The following is a 16,674-nucleotide window of genomic DNA, read 5'->3' as shown; positions in this document are numbered from 1 at the left end:
CTCGCCCCAGTGGAAGTTGAGATAAGCAGTTTCAATCTTATCAATATCTGATGTGTTTCACGGAGAACACTGATTGCTTAATGTCTTGTAACAGAGAAGGAAACAACTTCAGTTTATGGAATTTGTCCTTTTAGTCTTTATTAGAGCAATTTAAACTGGTGGGTTGTATGCCTTTGACTTCAGTTTTGGTCATTATACATGTATGTTTGATTACTTTGAGTTTGCTTTACGTATTAGGTAATTAGTGAACAGTTGTGAACACATAGTTATTAACTTACTGCTCCTATCTGTTCAGGAGTTTAGAAGAGTAAGTGTATTAATGGTTATAAAGAAGAGTTTTCCTTGAACATCTGATTGGGCCAGCACTACATCAAATGCTGCCTTTGATTGTGAAAGAAAAAAAAAAACCTTCACCAAAAGTACCTCTGGCTACTATTTTGCTCCTCACCTCCATGTCTCATTGTTATTCTCTGCACCATGACAGGAAAAGATTGGGTGTGGTAATTAGACTTCTGACCTGGGACTCATCAGAGAAACCTGGTTATGCATCAGATACACTTTGTAGTCATGGGTAAGTCACTTCTCCGGGCTCCCTTTTCCATGCATCTTCCAGCTTCCCTGGTAAAAAGTTCTGCACAGAAGCCAGGAACTATTGTGAAAGAAACGCAAACCAGAGTAAGCAGTGCAAAAATATTGTTAATCTATTTCACTCTGGTGAAATGTGCATGGTAGAAGTGAAGCTGCCCTGCTGGTCTGGAAAAGGTGCACCAACCTGCATGTGATGCATGATCTACGGCTTCGTGGAGGTAAACGTGGCCGCGTGCACGTTGGGGGAAAAATGCTTGGTATTGTCGTGCTGCTTGGCACATTTCACTAAATAAGAGCCTAATCTTTGAGTGCTGTCTAAATGTTATTTTCTGAAAGTTTTCTTGATGGCTAATGAACTCAAGTATCGGTGGCAGTCTACAGGGGGAGCAGTGACGAAGCAGCTGCTTTATTTCCTGCCTTAAGAGGAGCAGTGTGCCTGCGTTTGCCAGCACACTTTTTTATTTTCAGACCAACACGAGAGGAAGCCATATTCCAGTAGACGAGCTGAGCGTTTTTAAAAACCTCAGCAGCACCGCAGTGCATGCTCTACGTGGAAAGAACGACTTTCTTCTGAAAATCAATTTCAGATGCGTGCTAAGCAGCCACCAGCACAGAGGAAACCTACAGATTTGTGTTAGGTACAAATCCTTTCCCTCTTCCCCGTTTTTTCCACTGCTTTACAGCTCTTCCTGAAGAGCAGAATGACCATAAAAGGGGAGAGAAAACAACATGTTTTCTCCTGCTACCAGAGGTTTCTTAACAACCAAGTCCTTTTAGGGTCTGCCTGCCTGTTTTCCCCTCGGCGCAGGCCAGGACGCCAGGCAGCGCCGGGCTCGGGGCGGCGAGGCTGCAAGTTTGGCCAGGTGCTGAAGGCGGCTCTGCAGGGCTCCCCTCCCCAAACAGCGCTGCAGCCTCTCCCCGCTCCTTACTTTTTGGGGCTTTCCGGGGCTTTCCAGCCCTTCCCGGCAAGCAGCAGCAGCAGCAGCCGAGCTGCGGGCAGGGGCCCGGGCCCGGCGGGGAGCTGGGCTGCGGCGGGAGGAGGAGGAGGAGGAGGAAGGCGGGAGGAGGAGGAGTTGAGGAGCCCGGGCCCGGGAGCCTCCCCGCTTACCGCACTAGGAAGTGACGCTTTCCCTGAGTCCCGGAGAGAAAGAAACAAAGTTTTTTTGTTGTTGTTGTTGCTGCTGTTGGGGTTTTTCTCTCGTCGCCGGCCCTCCTTGCCCTCTCCGCCAGCTGCAGCCCCGCGTCCCCGCGGGCGGCCGCCGCGCCTGGCTGCGCAGGTGAGAAGCGCCCCTCGGTGCCTCAGCCGCGGGCCGCTGTGCTGAGCGCGGTTTGCTTCCGTTTCCCTGCCATTTTGGCGAGGGGGGGCTGTATCTGTGTGTGTGCGTGTGTGTGCTCCCTTCCCGGGGCTTCTTGTTTCGGGGCCGCAGCATGAGGCGGCCGAGCCCCTGCGGCGGTGACAGGGGGGCCGGGGCACCGCTCGCCGCCCGCTGCGGGGCCAGGCTCGGGGCTCGGCCCGGTGCTCCTGCAGGGCTCTCCCGATGTGCCTGCGGCCGGCCGAGCTGCCCAGCGGGGCTCCTCGGGGTTCCTCGGGGGTCGGGGGCTCGGCCCGGCCGGGCTTGGGCTTTTTTGGGGTTTTCCCTTCGAGCCGGGGCAGCTCCGCGTGTGCCCGGGGCTGCGGGCGCAGCGCGCTGGGCTCCAGGCGCCCGTCGAGGCGCAGCGGCTGGGTTTGCACGGATTGTGTTTCTCGGCTGGGATTTATGCAACGGAGGGGGGTGGGGAGGAATTTATTAGATAATTTCTGAAAGTCCCGTGCTCCCGAACGTACAGCTCTTGCTCTGGCAGCAGCTGAAAAGGACGGATTCTTTGCAGTTTACCAGTAAAAGCTGACAATACGCCCACGCACGTATGTGAGTGTCTTATATAATACTTACGGGTTTTTTAACAGGCGTAAGCAGGATTTATTTTTGGTTTGTAAAGTCGTGTGTGGTTGCAGCCTTCGGAACTAAAGAAATGTTCTTTGCTCGACAGAGATTTACTTGGCTGCCGCTTGAAAACAGAGAGCTTCTTTTTGATAATAGCCAAAATAATTGGATTTCCTCCTGACCAGGTTTCGAGTGCACTGGAAGGGCTCTCCGTACCGGAGCAAGCAGTAGGCATTCAAGGGAGGGGAAGAGAGAAAAGAAATGTCCTAATGCAGAGACTGATATTAGGTTGTTTAGAGGGCGAGACTGCAGTTCCACGCAGCAACAGCAGCAGCTTTATGACTGTGTGTAATTACAGCGTGATTGCATAGGACAGCATTGTTGGAACGAATACGTATACACAGGCTATTGTGCAAGATTTCTGTACTGAACAAAACCTGGATTTGCATTGCAAATGGTAAAATGAGAATATATTCTGTATTGAACTGCCATGTTCCTCTTTGACTTTACCGAAGAATTAGAAGGGAGGGGAAGGAGAAGTGGAGCGAGGCTTATAGAAGTCACAGATGAAATATTCAGCAGAAACGCCACCTGTAGTGTCCAAAATCACAGCATACACAGAAAGCTTGTTCGTGTTTCTGAAGTGATTATGCAGCAAGTGAGAAGCAGTCAGATTTGCTAATAGCCCTGCAAGTTTAGTGTAATTCCTGCTCTGATCTAATTCCTTGTATGCGGGTGTGGAGAAAAATGCCTGTGTTAAAATAAGCAACTGCAGTTCAGCTATCTTGCCTGGAAATGGAGAGAAAAACACTGGGTAGAGTTTCTGTGTCAGCACATAGAAAATACGAGGTTGAAAGGAATACTAGACAAAGCATAAGTTTTGAACGTGTGGTTTAAAGTGCAATGATTTTTGTGAAGAGCAGCATGTTGTTCGGTGATCTTGCACTGCTGGCTGATAGGACAAGGCATTGGAAGTGTGCCACGGACACTAGTAGCAAGCTGTTTGACTAAGACTTTGGCAGATCAAAATTATGGGCGAAGCTCTTCTGAATACAACTGAAGGTACCTAAGGTTTGTTTTTCAAAGGTGCTGGCTACCTGTAATTTTGTATCCATTTGGAAATTGGCCTTTCCAAGATTAGAGGCAATTTTCTGGAAATGTTATATTTAATCGTCTTTGCTGAGGACTTAATGCTGAAGTCTTGTTTTGAACATTGTGCTGGAAAGTACTATAAAAATGTAAAGCTGCTTTAAAATTTCTTGGTGTTACGCTAGAACATGTTATTTTAGTTGAACTTGCAGATCGTCTTACTGTTGTTAGTTTCCTTAGATTGTTAACGCAACGCTTCATGTAAAATGTATATAACTTTGTTAATGAAGAGCATGGTGAAATGCTGAAGCATTTTTTTGTTTGTTTATTTTTTTACTCTAGCGAGTGGCTAATTAACCCCAGCACTAGACCTACCACATGACAAACTTAGTTTCATAGTGATTCGTCTGTAAGTTTATTGCAGCGTTTCATTTAACCCAAAATTAGCAAATATACTCTAGTCTGTGCATTGCTGTGGCGTTCTATCTGTAGATATTTTTCTTTGTGTTGTTCTTGACTGATGTCATAGTTGGTGTTCTAATATCAGTCTCTTCTGGGGAAAACAGGAACAGTGCTTAAGGATTCCTTGAATCATTGTGGTAGTGATGCAACAGTCATTCCTTATGTTGTCTTTTGCTTTGCACAGCCTAGGTGGTGGGAGAAAATGTTTTAGACCAGGATTCTTTGGACTTACGTACATGGAGCATGTAACTTTTGTCTGTGAGTTGTCCTGTGGTACTCAGGGCAATTAGTCATACCCATACATTTATTGCATATTAGCAAAAGGAAGGAGTAGCTGTGCTAGCCTTTAACCCACCAAGGCGGATGAGAGTAGCAGTGATAAGAAATGATGTCTGGAGCACGGTATGAGCCATGCTTGTTCCAGGGGTTAATTTATACTTTTACTTTTTATTTCTTATTGCCACCCATATGTGGTAGCTGCAGAACTGCAGAAGATATTGTCGAGCCTGTTGTCTCTCCTGTGATGCTCTTATGTCAAGCTGCCAGGCAGTCCTTCGCGGTGCCTCGGATGGAGGACCTGCAGCCCTTCTTTAGAAGCAGCCACCTTGGTGATGGTAGCAGTGGGTGGGGTGTGGGGAAAGGAGAGGGGCTTGGACACATAAGGAGACAAGTGGCTGCCGTGAATCAGAATGGGAGTCTGCCTAGCCTGCGGTCCCATCTCCAAAGGTGGGTGCGGTTTCAATACGCTTTAGTAATTCTGGAGGAGTTTCTGCTCAAGAAACTTATCTGGTATTTCCTTGAGCTCAGGTAAACATTTAACAGCTACTTTTGTGACCAAATCATGGAATGAGAATACTGAAAGGACTTGTACCAGGTCTAACCAACTATCTTGGTTGTTTCCTTTGTCTTTAAAGAAAAAAAAAAAGGTTTTCTGTTTTTTCAAGGTGATGCATTAAATTACAGTTTCTGCTAAAATGAAATGTAATAAATGTGCATGTTATTTCCAGTGCAGTTACTTCTATTCTAAGTAACATAAAGGGAGAGAAGAAACTGCTTTTCTCAGAGTGCTCAACATACAAAATGCTGGGGGGTGGGAGGTGGAAGGCAGGCGCTCTGGTGGTGAGGTTTTGCAACACGTGTCCAGAAAGCTGGCAAATTCTGGCACAGGCAAGCCAAGGCTAATGAGTCAGCTTCCAAATGGAAGACTTGTCACCGAGCAATTTGTAAATGGGAGGGCTGTACTGCTAATTCAAGGAAATATCATCCTTAGCACCTCCCCTAATAATTGGAATAGTGTGGCACAGAGCTATCTGTCAGAGGGGAGTTGTTCGTGCTTTGAGTCATGCGTTCCCTCTAGTGCGATTTCAGCATTCAAACCAGCAAATCCCTGTCGTGCGATATAGGTCCCGAAAGAGGTGGTTGCTCAAGTAATAATTTAAATTTTTGTAGTTGCATACCAGCAGCTTGCATGCCGCGTGGAAGCTCCTTGGCAGCTACAGTAGCTCCCAGTGCACAAATGGCATGTGTTTCCAGCATGAGGCTGCTCAATAGGCACTGCACAGCGTTTTGCATAACTTCTGTTTCTGAATGGTCTCCAACTGTAGCCCTTCTAGAGTGCTCTGCTGATCAACTCTAGCAGCTGAAAAATACACAGACTGTTATCAGAAAAAGCTGTCTACTTCCCCCTGGAAAGAAAAAAAAAAAAAGTGAATGTGTGCTTTTTGCCAGGAGCTAATGTTCAAGTGTTTAGGAGCAAATGAGGATGCGGCAATAAATCTCACTATTTAATTGTTTGTTTTTCTGCATTGACGCTTTGTATCAAGTTTGGTGCAACTTCTTCACCAGGCCTGAATTAATGTAATTCACTAATCTGTATTTAGCCTGAAAGATATACAGATATTCTTCGGATTTGCATCTCTTAAGAAATGAATGGTCTTTTTAATGCACAAATTACTTGAATGCATCTTGATGTGTTGACAGCTGATGTTGATTAAGAAGTTAAAAACTGGGAAAACCTAGATTTGAAGGGGATGGTGGCAGAGTGTTTAGTATTTTTGTTGTTTTCTTAAAGGCATCCTGAAAGGTTTGCAGCAAAACATGGAATAACATTTTCCCTTGTAGTCTTTGGATATTTAGAATTAAATTTGCAGTCCTATATTGTTTGATTTGAATTGTTTTAATCCTCAGCAGTACTTAAATGACTGAAGCAATGAACTGTGAAACAGTTCTGGTATCTGTTTTTAATTACATTTTGCTGATTATTTTACTTATCCATTGTGTGTTCAGTGTTGGCATATAAAGAGGTAGCAAGTGAAATTAAATCAGTATTTGTGTCTTATTTCTTTCTTGCAATGTATCTTCTCACCTGAAAGTTGTTTCTCAGTTTCTTGGCCTTCCTCATCGTAGTTTACTAGTAGGAGAGGTTATAATTGAATAATATGTATGGTACATCCTCTTATCATGTTTTTCTGATTTTTTGAAATAAATTTGTATGTTTGTGTACATACACAAACTGTTCAGTTACACACCCTTAAATTTCTCATCATCTTATAGTTGTTTCCCTGAGAACAAAGGTTTATTTTTTCTGCGATGTTAGAGGGTACCATTTGTAAAGGACTACTCTTTCAAGCTTGAGTATCATGCTATTTTTTATCTTAATCTATTGTTTAATTGGTTTGGGTATTGTTAGAGCTATAGTGACCAAGACATGCATTAGTTTTGACGGCAGTTGTTGTTCTTATCTTTTTATCAAGGGCTTTTAACTGAGAAGTCTTCAGAAATACTGATTTGGCTTTGCAGTTTGGTTGTGGTACAGAGTTGAATGGTTGACTCCCAGCTACCAGATCAGCTGCATCACTTCAGTGTGGGTAAACTGGAATCTGTTCTCTGAAGCTACGTGTTGTGGGGCACTAGACCTGCTGAAATGCTCCTCATCTTGGCTGTGGTGTGCATTGTGATGGAGTCTCAAGTTGCAACTAGCTGCAAAATTCTGAATAATCTCCAGATTGCCGTGGTAGGGTTTGTACGGTGAAAATACATTTTCTCTGGTTCCCAGGTTGCTTGAGGATGTTGTGCAATTTCAAATTCTGCATAATCACGTACACTTAGGTGTGCAAACTTAATCTGCTATTTTTGTGCATACTTAGGATTCCTTGGGCATCTCCTTTTATACTCCTGCATCTGTTTCTTAGCAATCTGTGATAAGTTATGTTAGAGTTTTATAATAATGTGAGTCAACTGTTCTTGCAGTTTTGCAGTATCCTTAACCATGCAGATTCTTGATCCTTTAGATCATTGAAAAGTAAAGTAAAACGAAGTGCCATGTGTTAAAAATACTCTTGGGATTTTGTTTCTTCCTATGTAATGTATTGTTCATACTTCCAAGCACTTCCTGAAAGAAGAGTTTGCTCTGTTTATGGGAAATTACTACACTTGGGTGGAGAAGAATTTATCAAGCCTTTTCCTATTTTGAAATTGATTTTATACCACTTCAGAACAGAATCCCAGCGCTGCCAAATTCCTGGTGTGAAGAAAGAGAGCCACAGCCCTAAGGCATTCTGATTGCTATAGGAGATTCCAATGATGAGAATTTAGCATGCCAAAAACTCGTGTATGTGAAACCGGCACAGAAATCTGACTGCCACTATGGGTTCGTTTCATTTCGTGACTTAGAAAATTCCAAGTTGAAATACTGTCTCAAATCTTTTTTTGACAAGCTCTAGATGTTATCCTGCATAAGACATGCTAAATTTTACGAATATTTGTGAGGTAATTGTTATTATGTTGAATTAAAAATACAAATTTATTTGGAATATGTATTGGAAATTATTATTTTAAAATTATTGGAAATATATTTTTTAAATATGTAGCATGAGTATATCATATAGTCTTTCTACAAACATATTGGTTTAACAAGTATGTTTTAAGGAATGTTGAGATGCCAGTGAAGAAATATATGAATGCTATAAATCAAAGTTACGAATTAAAAGTGTTACTGTTGAGCATTCTTCTTATAGTTTAAGCTGACCTCCTTGGGTATTTGGAAAGTCTTTTGCACATTAAGGGTATTGTTGCAAGTGAACATTTGTGCAAAATATTGCTTTTGATTATGGTCTTCATTTTTCTAATTTAATTTCAGTATTTAAGCGGTCTTTGTTACAATGATTTTTTTTTAAATATGCAGGAATGCGAAATACACTTAAGAAACTTCTTTCCTACTTGAGTATGAGAACAATTTTGACTCCTTACCTTTTGGCTTTAATGCTATTCATTCTTTGGCAAATGTGAAATATTTCAGGTATGTACTAGCTCACTTTTTTTTTTTTTTTGCTAGTAATGTTATTTATTTCTGTAGAATATGTACTTATACTTTTTTTTTTTTTCTCCTATAGAAATAATGTCATAAAAATGCTCTTTTACTGCCTAAAAATATAAAAAGAAGAATGTGGAACTGCTTGCAACTAATTTTAAATTTTAATTGGAGATTCAAGGAGTAAATATCTGACATATTGAGGTATTAAAAAACTAGGGAGCTTGGAATAAGTGATACTGTGCTTAGGTAGTATACTTAAGTGAATAATGGGCTGCCTCACAGCAAACAAAAATTGCATTCAGTGCTTGATATTTTTTCTTTTAAAAAAATGAACAAATCTTATCTGGATGAGCTTAATGACTTTTTTCATTTGCAGTATAAACAAACCTAGTTATCTTACCATTACAAACAGAGGAAATTAACATACAAAGAGCTTTGTTGACAAAGGAAATAAAATGCGGATTTGAATCCTTGACTTGTAAAATTTTCTTCTACAGATGGATGAGCTCTTAAATATTAACAACAACTGTTAATAAATTGCACACGGAAAGATTCAGTTTCCTCATTCAGGTAACCTGTCCTGGCATTTTAAATGAGCCTGCCTGCCTGCTTGCACGTGTATTCAAAGGTGCAGGGTTTTTGTTGGGTTGTTTAAGTATGTATTTGTTAAATTGTACAGCACAGGAAACAAAACAAAAACTTGGGCAGACTGCTTATGAGGAAGCAAGGCCTCTCTCCAACAGGGGCAATAGAGCAAGATTAGAGACCTTTCACCAGGCTTCAGGTTGCACAGCTGATTTCTAATGAGTTTATGAATTTCTCCACAAGGCACTTCTGTCAGAGGTGTCATTAGGCAAGTAAGAGACCAAAGGCAGTGCCCAAATGCTTGTCAACATCAACAATTGCTTGACCTTGTGCACTGGGTTGTTTTCTTAAAGGGACGTTATAGCTGAGATTGGAAGTTGATAGGAAAAGAGCCATGTTAGCAAGTTCTTCTTTTGTGCTGACTACAGTGCTGGGTTTGGGTGACGTTGAACAGCAAACAAGAAAACTCAGTATTCAAACCGGTTCACACATGACTCAGCCAAAGGGCAGTAATGGCACTGATGTTGACAGCAACTCTTTGTTGTCTAATGCAGAAAAATAACTTCTTAAGGAACAAAATTTTCAGGTTTTCTATGGTCTTGTGAAAAATTTGAGCGGAAATCTACTAATGAATGTCTGTGAGAGTAATTCAGATCTTTGTGAGATAGGATGCTTCTCCTGCTCTTCACATCATGAGTGCTAATAAAAAAAAAAAGAAAAAGACAGCACCTAATTCTCAAGCTACATGGTATAGGTAAATCTACAGCTGCACTATTTTTCTTTCAGATTCCGAACCAATATGATTTTACTGCTTCTTTTCACCATTTTAGTTTGAATAGTATGTAAGAAAGTTGTGGATTGCGCTTAGGTTTTTGGATGATCTACAGGTGTCCCTTTTGTCGAAAGCCCATTTGAGGATGTGATCTGCTAGTGACAGTTGCAGTGCAGTGACTTGGTCTGTACAAGTAGTTCTTATGGAGGTCCGTTTGCAGGAATACAGCCTAGAAATAGAAGTTAAGGGCTGCTTTCTAATGTATTAATTAGGTTAAAATGCTCAAGATGCCACAGTCATACCTTTACCAAGGAGTCAGTGTTTAGCCTTTAATAATGTGAAGTAAAATCTTAGATGCAGTCTCTTTTATTAGCCTGAAGTGCTTTTATTTTTTTACCTCCTAGTTAACGATAGGTGGCTGGGGGACAGGGGGGGTTTATGATTTCATTTAGACTTCTGTCTGTCTACAGATGCAACAAGCTGCCTATACTGAAACTGAAACACTGAACAGCAAGAAACATGTACTTGGAACTTAGCCTTGCTCTTTGCCCTGACGCAGAATACCATAAGGTCTTCCAGTCATGGAATTTGCTGGATCTAATATGTGAGCCTACGCTTAACGTTTACAAGCTATTGGGCAACTATGGGATAACTATGAGCAAAGATACAAAGGCACAGTTGAAAGAGAAGGCAAAAAAAAAAAAAAAAAAAGCTCTGTACAGGGAGGAAGTGTCTGATGCCATAGCACATGCAGCAAAACTGTTTCCAGCTTTCTCCTTTTCTTGCAGTCTCACTGCTGACAGGTAATTTACATTCTTCGTACCTTATCATCCTCATTTTAAGGTGGTGTAATTGCCTTCCTGAGAGCCTAGCAAAGGGGCTACAGAGCTGTGGTCTGACCTACCAAGTAGTGGCACAGCGTCACCAGTAGGGATGAAAGTTCTGCCCCGCCACAGAGGAGCTAATTGTTGGGGTGTCCTTAGGGGAATGTCTGATACGTGGGTCTGAATTCTCATCTCCTGTGTCCGGGTGATTGTTTTGTCAGCAGGGTTTGTGCAGGAGGTCACCTGTACAAAACAGCAGCACCTAAACCTTAGGTAGAATAGCGACCTGTTTTTCACTCGTGCGTGTTCACATATATGCATCCTCTGTGGGTCCTTTGCGTTGTGAAGATGAAGAAAACTTTAACTTTTACTCAGTTTTGCTGTCTGCTAAAAAGTATGTTTAAGAAAACAGTTCCTTCTAAGTGACTTGATTTGTGAGAGAAAAGCACGCTTTGGAGGTGGAATGGTGTTCTGTGTTTAGTGACAGCTGTAACTGAGTTATTGCAAGTGACAGGATTTGCTTGGGAAATTGCTCTAGATGAAGTGTAGAATGCCAGGGTGTTTTCAAGTACTGCTCTGAGCCGTACAGTTTGGATGCATGGAGGGAATGTGAAAATCTATTGACATCTTTAGTTACTCAACTAGTTTATTTTTGGGTGCTGATGAATTGGCAGGACGTAGTGACCCTGTCTGAAGGAGAAAAGTGTAATGACTTTGAATGCAGGAAACTTAGTGAATATTTTATGGAGTTCCTTGCTACTATTTCTTTGTTCCAGCTTTAACAATGATTAACTCTTTGCTTTCCCAGTGAATATTTTTGCATGGTGTCAGTATGTTTTCATGGAAATATGATACTGCTCTGCAAACAACAAATTGCACAATGCATAATATAATAGATTTGAAGACTTTGAGGCTATCCTCTTTGAAAAAGAGAGGAAACTGTTTAGGTGATAGGCTGCTATTTTGTGACCCCTTACGTTAAAACCTTCCTAGGGAATAGTTGTAGCATGGATTTGAAATTGGCCTTGGGCAGAAACTGCCGTGAAGTGGAAGGGATATAGCAATCTTGCACGTGCTATTGGGTTGCAAACAACTAAGGAGCTGAGAGGAGTACTTTGTTATGCACAAAAAAACAACTGTATGTTGTGTGAGGTTGATACTCATTTGCTCTATGTGGCTATACAGACCACAGCAAACAGGGTTGAAAACTGACAGTAACAACTGCAAAGTCTTTCGGAAACTTTGCCCTTCCTATCATAAGTTTTCTGCACGTGACTGCCTTGCACACAATTATTACCACTTAGCATAACACATAAGAAAGACTGTGAACAAGAAAGCTTCCTCGAAATGTGTTCCTCGTAGCTGCTGCTACTACTATAATCCTGTTACAGAGAGCTGATACACGGTCATAACTGAGGAGTTTATTCTGGAAGAAAGTTGGATTTCTTTTGGCCTTTGATGTTCTGTACCCCTACGCTGTCAAATCCTCAACTATGTTTTCTGTTTAAACAAAATTGGTTTATTGTTGGAAATAAGTTACTTCAAAGTTTATTGCACTTAGTGTTACTTGCTGTTGTCTTGCTGAAAAGTTAAAGCTGCATTCATTACTCTTAATCACTCCATATCCCTTTATTCATACAATTCACTTGTGGTCTCTCAGCAGCAGTGCAGATTTTCTTACAAATGCTGAATTTTGAGATTTTCTTACAAATGCTGAATTTTGAGAACAGATGAATTACCAGTCACTTTGAAGGGAAAGAAGCACTGATTTGATTTTTCTGTTAACATGAACAGTTTAAAACAGCTTAAGAAAAAGCAAAAGTTAATACTTGGCTTGCTAATGGGATTCCTAGAGTCAATATTACTTTAAACGTGACTTCTTCCTTACCCCTTTTTTATAAATATGAACAATTTTTTTTTTTCCTTTTAGTAAGCATTCTGAAATGATTCCAAAAAGTTCATATGATACATGCAGAATAATGTCAACTGTCAGTTTATTTGTTCAGCAACAGCCCTTTATTATCATTAAATACAGTTGCTGGAAAAATGTCTTTAGTCTCACATCTTAATTGAAGGCAGTGATATTAATTTTTTTTTTTTTTTTTTTTCTGAAATGTTTATTAGATTTCAGTACCCTCAGTGCTATTTTTTAACTTAACTTTAATAAATCTATAATTTACTCATTTGTCTGGCATTTTAGATGAGCTGTATTCCTGGATGCCTTTACACGCACTGCAGGACCGTGCAGGAATCCATGGTTATGCTGTTAATTTCAGTCTGTCACCTCGCCTGTCTTTGCAGGGTGTTTAGTGCCTGCCCGGGGCAGGTGGTGGGGCCTAAGTTACTGGAGAGGGCCCTGCAAGTCTCAGCAGCCACAGGCACAGGTCACGGCATGCAGACTGCCAGGTGCCTGGTGTTGAGGGCATCCTGTGCTTCCTGACCCCTGAGAGTGGTGAGTTCAGCTGCGGGGTGGACAGAACCCCTTTGAGAGATACTGTTTCTTCAGGCTAGGACTTGGGCTCTTGTTCAGCAGCTGATGCATTTCATTGGGAAACATAACATCAAAAAAGCATGCTTTTAGACTCCAAGTGGCTTTGGAGCAGCTGTACTACAGCTAAACAAATATAACCCTCTGTAAGAGGAAACAACTTTTCTACCAGATATATGCACAGATGGATTGTAATCTTACTGAGGCCAGTGTTTGCCTCAACAAGAGAAAAAACTTCTTAGAGGAGAGCTATAAATGGAAATTTGTGCTTACATTAGCCTGCAGAAGCAATTTGAGAATAATTCCACAAGATGCCTAGTAGGAACCAGATAGGCATCTTAGGGAGTTTGAAAAATTGAAGTTAGGGAGATACAGGCCATGACATACAACTGGAATGTACATTACAATTAACTAGTCCACAGATGCCTACCCAAATGTATATTGAATATAAAAAAGGATTGTTTTTTTTTTGTTTTTCTTCCAAAAAATGCAAATTTGGAAGAGATTTAGTCATTACAGATATACTTCCTAAAATATTTGATGATAAATAGAGCAAAGTGCAGAGCTAAAATTATATTGTACTGCACTTATGAGAGCTATTGCAGAAGATAGGATTCTTCAGGAAGGAATTATGATGCTTAAGTAGTGGATCTGGTATAATTTTTTTTGTCTTTAATGAACACATTAATGAAGTATTCTTCACTACTTCAAATACTGAGACAATGAAGTGGGTATTCTTATTTCTAATGGGATTCTGTTTTGAAAAAGCAACTTCAAATTTAAAGCAGACATGGAAATTAAAACAACACCCTTCTGTGTCTTAAAATAAATGGATTGTATCTCCTGATACAGTGCCAGTGTCCAGAGGAAGCCTCGGGGCCACGTGATGGAGTCGCATGCCTTAAAGACTAATAAATGACTTTAAGCTGGTACATACATTTGCAATTGTACACCTTTCTTTCTTTTTGGGGGGAGGAAAAAAAAATAAGGAAGAGGTGTTCAGTGATCACTTTTAAGCGTGGAGGTTTTCCAGAGAGCCTGGGAAGGATGCAGCGCTGTTTTTGCAGTGCATGTTTCTTGAGGTCTGTGCAGCAGAAGAGACCACAGCAGTTCTCTGGCAGAAGTTGCTGTGCTCTGCTGCAGGCCAGTTTTCCACAACTCTCAGCAAGTTGGTCACCACAGATTGTTCTTTCCGCATGTCAATTTTGTGTACAAAACTACATCAGGAAATTGAAGCCAAAATTCAGGAATTGGAAGGTTAAGCATTTCGCTTGTCTTTTTGCATCTGTATGCAATTTGTTTAGGATTTTTGTGTGGGGGTGGAGGGAAGAGTGTTAACTACTTACAAATGCACATCTCATTCCTCCCCAGAATGATTGTGGAAATCATTTCCGGCAGATTTAGTGAAACAGCTACATCCTTCTCAGTAGTAGAGACTGTTGTAAATACACAGATTAGCAAGGAGCAGGGAGGATATTATTGCAGAATTATTGCTTCTCCATAATGAACAGGAAAAGAGCATGTTCGTGTTCTGCTGATGAATGTTTTACTATTGCAGCTAGGAAAGCAAATATCCTTACTGCTGTGGACTTTACCTTAAACTATTTATTTAACGACCACCAGAAGTGTCACTTTACTTGCTTAAGATATAAAAGACTTTAAAAGTTGGAATGTGGTAAGCAATTTCCTTTTTTAACATTAGAGTTGCAGATATGCTTATTTTAGAATTTGACTAGGGAGCTAGTGAAACGATACTGGAAATTGAGCAACTGGCAGCTGTTTTTTTTTTTTCGTTTTTTTTTTTTTTTTCTCCTTGCTACTGCTGCCGGGAAAACCCCAAACTTTAAATCCAGTGTCAATGATTGCTGGGGGGAGGTATGTGTATGATTTTTTTCAGTATTTTCAAGCATTTGTAACAAATCTTTCAAATTATTAACAGTTTCTATAGTGATAATGGAGAAATTTTGCACAATATTCTTTACATATCTGAAAAAAGTGTATATTCCTCTTCATGAAGCAAATATCTGTATAAAAATAAAGTGTATATATTAATATAAATGAAATGTATGGGAAAAACCTTTATTTCTTTAAGGGAGGGAGATAAAGAGCATAATTAAAATTAAATATAACTTTTTATTGGTTATAGCTGTTTTATGTCCAAGTCTGTCCTATTATAGTCAGATAAGGTAGAAGTAAAAAAAAAAATTAAAATAAAAAGTACACAATTGTGGGAAGCTACTTAAAAATCAAAGCGACAAGTTCTTACAGCTGCATAATTGTATGGGTGGTTCTCGTCTTTTGAAATAGTTTGTCTTATTTACCACGGTATTTTGTGGTACTAAGTGTATTTAACTGGAAAGCATCCTGTTCTAGCAAATGGACAAAATGTACTGGGAATGTAGGTGTAAGAGGGAGTGCATCTGCAGACTAATACGCTTACGGCTTCAGAAAAGAGGTATTTCGTTCTTCCTCCTAGTTATCTTCTCACCTTTCTCTCACGTTAGCTTCCTACATGTTCCTACATGTTAAAACAGGAATAGAAATGAAGCATTGTACTTGGTCTCAATCTAAAAATTGGAAGTGATAAATTCTTCAGCCCTGAAGAAGCCCAGAAGCCGTGGGCCTCTGAAACTGCTTGATGAAGAAATCCCTGTCTCTGCACAGATGCTGGTGTGAAGCTTGATGCCAACTCCAGAACCGTGCATCTCGCAGAAGGTCAGCTGAAGATACCTGAAAAGTAGAAATCTCATTAGTTAAAGCAAAGCTATATGTTTATATGAACGTAGCCTGCTACATATAGGATCTGCGTAAATTTGGAAGCCTCTGTCATCTGATTTTTTTTTCTTAATAGTCTTACATACAGGTAGCTATGCATGATTTTGTTGTTGATGTTCAGTTGTCTGGTTGGGCGGTACTTTGATTTGGCATGTCTCATCTGCGAGGGAGCCTTTCATGCTGATTTGAGATTTTTAATGAGGATGAGAGAATAAAGCCGAGAATGTAAGTAGAGAGAGACTTAGGAACAGAATTGACACATCTTAATCTACCGTAATAGGTGAATTTCATCACACTTATGTCCAAATTATTACTTGTTCTTTCTTTCTAAGTAATGCCGTGACTTAACATTCCTCATGCATAACTCTCAAGGCTTTTTTTTTTTTTTTTTTTTTTTTTTTTTGTGAACAGCTGCTGTAAATGCATAGCTTTTCATGGAAAGGGGAAAAAGAAGACTTGCACTTTCCTCTCGTGTTTGTGTTTAAACCCTTTTCCCTATTTTTTTTTTCCATACAGTGATACTTCCTTGAATCTCACAACCAAATGCCTGTGAAAGTGAGGGTCTCACTGACCTTTCCTGTTACAGCAGAGGCTGTTCTGCCTTCCTCCCAAAATCACCACAAGCTTCACTTTTAGCTTCTTTGAGGCTGGGGTTAAGCAAAACTCTTGGAGAACTGAGGAGGTGGGTGCTCATCCCTGCAAGGGTGCAGCTCCTGTGTGCGGGCAACGTGAGGGCTTGGAAGCTCATTTGTGGCACCTCAGATGAGGTGGCTGGAGACAAAGAACGATCTTCTTTCCCCTTGGAGAGGTTGGCAGGAAAGAGGTTGTGAAGACAGGAGGATTATGTTGTTCGTGAT

At 40.7% G+C, this 16,674-nt stretch overlaps 1 protein-coding gene across 3 annotated transcripts in view; it reads left to right on the top strand.

Moving 5' to 3' along the window:
• The first annotated feature begins 531 nt into the window (after window positions 1-531).
• The window catches only part of MIDEAS (mitotic deacetylase associated SANT domain protein), a 55,866-nt gene continuing 39,723 nt past the window's right edge, over window positions 532-16,674 (top strand). The window contains exon 1 of one of the 3 annotated variants that reach the window (XM_084521013.1): window positions 532-1,226. The gene's annotated coding sequence lies outside the window, so the exon portion shown is untranslated. Of the gene's footprint in view, window positions 1,227-1,634; window positions 1,866-2,401; window positions 2,496-16,674 lie in introns of those variants that run through there. The other 2 variants (XM_084521011.1, XM_084521012.1) reach the window with 2 other exon arrangements.

Source organism: Aythya ferina, assembly GCF_964211825.1.
Source record: "Aythya ferina genome assembly, chromosome: 5".
Classification (NCBI taxonomy): Eukaryota; Metazoa; Chordata; class Aves; order Anseriformes; family Anatidae; genus Aythya; species Aythya ferina.
Note: the sequence above shows the minus strand (reverse complement) of the source record. Positions and strands in the feature narration are given on the sequence as shown.